Source organism: Indicator indicator, chromosome 22 (assembly GCF_027791375.1).
Source record: "Indicator indicator isolate 239-I01 chromosome 22, UM_Iind_1.1, whole genome shotgun sequence".
NCBI lineage: Eukaryota > Metazoa > Chordata > Aves > Piciformes > Indicatoridae > Indicator > Indicator indicator.
In genome coordinates this window covers 9478971-9485888 of record NC_072031.1, presented here as the reverse complement: position 1 = coordinate 9485888, position 6918 = coordinate 9478971, and the positions used below count along the sequence as shown (strand labels likewise).

The window sequence follows — 6918 nt, the reverse complement described above, 5'->3', positions numbered from 1 at the left end:
TTTTTCTTGGAACTGTATTTCTTGTAAAAGACTTGTGGTGTTTACCTTGGAAGTGTACTTACTAAAAATCACCCTAACATAACATGCTCTTTAAAATAGAATTCAATAACCAAATTTTAAACTACACAAACACTGCTCTAAACCAAAAGCTCTACAAAAAAGCCTGAGCTTCATCCAAAGGCCTACATTCTGTACTTCTGCATCGTGGCATAAATTTGTACTACCTAGACATTCTGCTTCTATTGATGCTATGTTTTCACCATTTAGTCTTTAATATCCACTACAGAAGCTTTCCTAGGGCTAAGCAGCAAAGGGAGCAAGACTGCACTGAACCTAGCCTGCAAGCCCACATTACCACCCACAACCTGTAATTTAAACTACCAAATCCATTGTACTTTGAAAATATATGCAATTTTTTTAATCAACCTTGTACTACTATATGATTCAGAATGAAGCCATTCAGTTATTAAATCTGCTCAAGCCTCTATTATTTTGGGGGCTTTTCCAATGCCTGTCTGAACTGTTTTTCTTTCTCTGCCACTTAAAACCGAGAGTCACACCAGCAGGAGGAGTAGGTGAGTTGCAAGGCAAACCCAACTATTTTGCCGAGCGAACAGAGGGGAAAACACACGTCACACAGTGCTGGTAAAACATTACTTGTTTCTTGTAAGATGTCCATTGCTACAAAACACTCCTGATTTGGTATGACCCTTGAGAGCATCTGCCTTCAGCACTGAAACCTGTCCTAATTCGTCCTGAAGAGCTAAGCAATAGTAATGCTCTACTCTAGTCAGTAAAAGAAGACAACTTGAACATCTCCAACTTCTTAGTGGCTACTTCAGCTCAGAAATAACCCTGTGCACCACTTCAGCTGAGGACAAGGGGAACAGGAACTGTCCCCGAACAGAGGAAGTCCCACCATGAAACTACGAATGATCCCACTCTTCCTGGTACAATACTAAACTTTTTGGTTTAATACCACATTGGCTAAAGCCATCTAGCAGGACACCTGTAACAGTAACACGCAGTTTTCTAAGAGAGATTAAGTGTTCCTTTAAAATAAGTATTTAAAATTTTAAAATAAGCAACTATACAGGCTGTGCACCTTACAATGTATTATCATCTTTATGAACTACATACACCAAGCTACATAACATGTTTGTGAACAACCACAGTGCCATGTTAATGTTCTGTGGCACATTACAAAACTGCTGCACTTTCCAAACACACAACCAGCCCTTGTGAAGCAAACATCTATTTCTCACATGTGTTCTGTGCTGGCAAGAAAACAGGCTTAGTAAGTCAAGCTAATACTCTGATTAAAAAAAACAAAAACAACCAGAAATGCCTTAACACACTGGCTACCTTTGACAAACCTGGTCTTACCAAGTAGAGATCTTCTCATGAGAAGCCTTTACTTCAGGTCCCACTACTGCAAACACCGTGGCACAACCCAAATCCAGTTTGCCTGCAAGCACAGCTTGGAATAATACTTTGCATTAGCCACAGTGTTAGCACTGATGCAAATTCATGAAGTGAATGGGAGAGTTCTCTTGAGACAGCAGAGAATCTTACAAAGCATCAGAGACTCAAAAACCCTCTGCAAGGAAACATACTGCTGCTTCAAACATAGTAATGGCTTTTAGAGTTCAAGCAGTAAAGCACAGAAATGGTCCTACCCTTAGGCCAAACACGCAAACAAATATTATGTTAGCAGTATAAAACTGTATAGTCAGGGTGTAGAAGGACAGAAAAGGCACTTCCAAGATAGTTTTAAATGTCCTTGCACTGCCATTAATAGTTATTTCAGGTGGCTTCAAACACACCGAACAATTAATTATCAGTGACTTTTTGTAAGCATTTGCTCAGTACTCCACGTTGTTAATCAACCTCATACTTTCTGCACGCTGAGACATTTAAAAAATCACCCAAATACAAACAGTCCTACAGGCCACTGCAGGCTGTCGCCGAGTACTCAGCCAGCTCCTCCCTGCCCGAGCTCCACGGGGGCTTCCAACCCGCCGTCCGCTCCGCTCACACCAGCGCTTCTTCTCTACACTTGGAAACAGGAATTCGGGGCTTTTAAACTGGGCGTTCCCTACAATTAATTGCACTCTCCTGGAAACATAAACAGATTAAACTATTATCTCCAGGCGTAAGTGCAGGAGTGTTGCCTAATATAAAATATCAGGTTATTTTTAGATCCCTGCAGCAGCTCACGGCTTGGCCGAAGGCATTTTGCAGGCTCTAACCGCCGAAGCCGATCACCATTTTCTGTTACTAAAAAAGCGCCCATTCCGTCCTTCACCCTGCGAGCAGCCTGGCGACAGCTTTCACAAGCCCGTTCCCCCAACGGTGTCGGACCCAGCACCGCGAAGCCACCTACCGGGGTAGTGCAGCCAGACCCGCCGCCTCGACCGATGCAGGGCGCTCCCGCTGCCACGGCGCAGCCGCCCTACCGAGGGTAGGCGGGCAGCAGGGCCGCCCCACACCGCCCGTGCTCTGCCGGCGCCGCCTTCCCGCCCACCACTCGCCTCAGCGGGAGCGCAGGCACTCCGCAGTCTGCCCATAGCCTCAGGTAGTGGTGACGGGGGCAGCGTTCCAATCACTTTATGTGAGGAGAAACGTTGAAAATATGACGAAGAACCCAGCGATTAGCACTGTGGGGTGTTAGAGACGGGCCAATCCCGGGCGAGAGAGAGCAGGAGGTGCTGTACTGAAACCCGCGTGGGGCCACATCTGCTGAGCGTTGTTCAGGGGAGCTGCACCCGAGTTTCCTTCATTTCTGCTGTCTTTGGGTTTGGAGCCAAAAGCTGGCCTTTCCAGGGCAGGTGCTCCCGCCCTCAGGAAGGCAGGGAGCAGACACAGACTGTGACCCAGGGACCTTTGGGGGCTCTGTGCCCTGAAAGTTGGCCTTTTCAGCTACATTACATTGCACACCGCTCCTTTACCCCACGAGAAATGGCAAAAGAATGCACTGGGTTTCAATTTCCAAGGGCTGCAGATTTCAAGTCATCTACGTTTGCTTTCCTCCTAAAACATTGCCTTTCTGGGTTGGAGACACCCATGTTTAAGCTTTTCCTCAAGCTAGAATTTTTGGAAAATTTAAAACTCCCTATCCTTTCATGGGTTACATAGAAATTAATGTAAATAGGCTCTCGCTTAATTGTATTACTTGACAGCCTGCAAAGAGCCTGCCCCTCTTACTGTCACTGAATCTTGTATTCATGGTAAATAATCCTCATTAGTGCTTTTTATAATAAGTAGGGGTTATATATACACCAAGATGTATGTTCTCCATGCCAGATGCATGGTCTCCTGCAGCACCACAGACAGATGAATGCACAATCCCTGCTCTCTCCAAAAAGGGAGAAAACACTGGGGAAACATTGCTGCAACGCTAGCACTGACATATCTTTAAGAGGAAGACTACTAACATTTACTTAAAAACACAGAGCGGATGCTCTGACTCTGTGCCTGAATACCCACCTACCACCACATAAATTAAACTGTAGCATTAGCTCGGAGACTGGAGGGACTGCATGCAGGAATGCTGCCTGCAGCTGGAGAGTTCCTTGGCAGCGATTCCCAGCACTACGCTGAGGGTGCAGCCCTCGTTTGAGAATGTGGAGACTTGACTGAGCCCCTGTTTAACGCTGCTTCCTACAGGCACATTTCTGGCCTCAAGGTTCCTGCACAGTTTAAGTTCAAATTAAGCACATTTAGAACATTTGTGGAAAGCCTCTGAGGTCCTATTCATCTTGCAGCTGCAAATCACTGTTGTAAATAGTAACAACTACTGAAAACAGAGAGCTATTGCCCCATCAGCACCAGAATATTATCTCCCCACTTCTCATCCTGTTGGCAGCCCACCTAAGCACCCTCTGGAGCAGCACCAGGCAGGGATGCCATCAGGATGCCTCATAGCAGGGCCTGGGAAGAGAGCAGACATGTAAAATTAATTCTGAAGGCCTGGTGGAAGACAGATGTCTGGTTCTCACTGCATGAAAATATGTTGATAATGGTTTAAAAAAAAAAAATCACCATCTGCTATTGTAGGCTACCCATAGTGGTGGAATACTGTTATTGCTGTGATGCAGGAACACAACTGAACAAAGCAACTTTAAACTCCTGCAAATACCCAGCATTGGTTTGGGCTAAAAGGGAGTCCTGGTTTACATGGGTCCCATGGCATACAGCTGTATTATACTCTATATCCTTACAGATAGAGTTCTGCTACCTCAGGAGCATAGTTAGGTTATACCATCTCCAGTGATACATTTCTCATGCTTTTAAATAACCCAGCTCTGGTATCCCAATGAAAGGGTATACTTTCAGGTTAATCCTGGGGGCTTCTCTTTATGACATTTTCTTAAAAACACAATCGCTAATGATAAAATGTGTTTGATTAAATACTAAGAAGCATATTGAAATTAGGTATTAAATACCAGCTCAGACATGTAGTATTTTCTAGTTTTGGTTTTTTATCTAGATGTTACCTACTATATCCTTGACACTTAAGGAGTTTTGCTTTTTTTTGTTTCAAGATTTTATAAATTAAATTTAAAACGGTAACTCAGGAAATTAGTGACCTGCAAGTCTAGTATCTTTTTCTTTCATTTAGTGTGCTCCGCAATGCATAATTTTTTTGCATATTTTTTCCAAGAACACCAATGCCTGTGAAGTTCCAGTATGCTCATATTAAACACGGTTCTGTTTAGAAACTGTTGTTCTAGCAAAACGCAGTTTTTGAAAGGAAAAAGGCATTCACACCCCAGGTGAGACTAACTTTCAGAGCTATTCTGTTCCGCATTAATTTGAAAATCCAGATTTAAAATTTGCCTGTACATCCGGGAACAATTTGTTTCAACCTGCTCTTACGACAGTCCCTTCTTACATGGTAAATCCAGCTGGTCATAAACTAACCATAAGGTAGGTGCATGTAATACACAGATAAAAGCTTCCTGGAGCACCAGTGCATGACTTAAAGCAGAAAAAAGAGCAATGGTGGACATAAATTCTCTGTATTGTTTTAACTGCACAGCATTTAGTCTTGGATGTTTTTAGTTCTGTTTACAAAGTAATTCTACAAATTCTTGCTATAGGCCTGCCAGGATAAGAGAATTGGTTTTTCTACTCACCACTGGCAGCTTGAATCTGGCTCTGGTTGCCAAACCCAGCTCCTTCGTGGACTGGCTTACACCATGCCCGAGCTCAGCACCAGCAGGCAATCGAGGCACCAATGCAGCATAACCAGGAACTGTGTTTGGATTGCCCTGGCCACCAGCTGCACTTTGTCTCAGTCTCTGCAGCTCCATGTTGAGCAGTACCGAGATAAAAGCAGCTAGAGGCCACTCGTTTGGGTGGGAATGGTTCAGCTGAAGCCACACTGTGATGTCATGTGAGCAGCTGGCTGGGAAGGTCACTAGCCCCGCAGCGTACTGGCAGCTCTGGGCTATGCAGGTCTGTGGGCAGCACTCACAGCGCGATAGGCCAGGAGGCCGCCGTCCCACCGAGAGAAGCTGGGAGAAGGCAAGGGGGTTGCTGCTTGAGGATAACGGGACAGACCAGACCCTTGTCCTGGCAGAGGCGCGAGCAGGCACCACCTGAGTGCTGCCCTCGCCCCTGCGTGGCCACAGAAAGAACATTCCCAGAACAAAGCCCCTCGGAGGACAAGCGGCCGCTCCGTCCCTGCTGCTGTGGGGAACAGGCACCTTGCCGAGGTGCCGGCCCGTGCCTGCCGAGGACAAAGTGCCGTGAGGTGCAGCCCGACTGCCAGAGTTCCAAGGGAGAAGAGGGCCGAGGCTCGGGAGCTAGCCCGGTCCCAGAAAAGGATAACGGTCCCGGAGAAGGAAGAACGGGAAGGCCACCCTACACCCTCCGACGGCAGCAAAGCTCAGGGGCTAGCGCGGGCGGTACCAAGGCCACGTGGGCAGCCGGTGCCGAGCGCGTGGCAGTGGCGCCACCTGTCGGGCGCGTGCTGCCCGCCCCAGACGCGGAGAGCCCATGGGGCCTGGCTGGGGAGGCACGGGGGCCGGCGACAGCCCGGCCATAAAGGTCTGAGCCGGGGAGGGAGCAAGGTTGCGCCCGCCGTAGTAGTGCATTTTGCGGGGAGAGAGTACAGCGGACGGCCATACGGGAGGGCGTTGTAGTAGCGCGGATACAGGTGGGCGACATGCGGGGGTGGGTGGGGAGAGCGGCGGCACCGCCCCCTGAAAGAGGCCTGGCGGGCGGCTGAACACCCAGGCGGTAGCGTGGCCGAGTGGTCTAAGGCGCTGGATTTAGGCTCCAGTCATTTCGATGGCGTGGGTTCGAATCCCACCGCTGCCAAGCTGTTTTGTCCCCGGGGCCGCGGCAGTGGCTCCTTTTCGCCGCCCGACCCAGCGACACCGCGAGTGCAGCCTAGAGATGCTACCATTTGGCTGTCACCGCCCGGGCCGAGCACCCCCTCTCCGCGGGTGCTTTGAGCGCCGGGTGGGGTGTGACATGAAGGTTGTTGGTGCAGCTTATTAAAATCACGAAGGCCGTAATACGGGCTTTCTGTTGGGGTGCCTTTTGCCTTAAAATCCGAAATGCTGCTTTCTGCAGTTCTGCTTTCCCGTGCACAACGCACAGGGCTGCATCTGGCCGTTGCTGCCTGCTGTGCACTGAAGTCTAAGCACTCTCACGTCCTCCAGAATTCTCAGATTTATCTACGTTTATTTCCTCCCCAGCGTTCTTTTAGATGCCCTGTTTCATCCGTAAGTCCTGTCTATCAAACTCTTCCTGCTCACATCGTGTTCTTGGATTGTTCCCTTCCCATGTCACAGGCTGGGAAAGGTGCAGACAGCAGCGTGAATGGTGGATGGGAGGGAGCAGGGCCTCCCACATCTCGTGCTTTGGGCCCATTTTAAGCTGAGCAGTACCAAAAGCTCACTT

General features: G+C 48.2%; 1 non-coding gene across 1 annotated transcript; it reads left to right on the top strand.

The window, feature by feature from the left end:
* Positions 1 to 6248: 6248 nt before the first annotated feature.
* Positions 6249 to 6330, top strand: TRNAL-UAG (transfer RNA leucine (anticodon UAG)). Its single transcript has one exon. It is a non-coding gene; the product is annotated as a tRNA-Leu (tRNA).
* Positions 6331 to 6918: the final 588 nt, after the last annotated feature.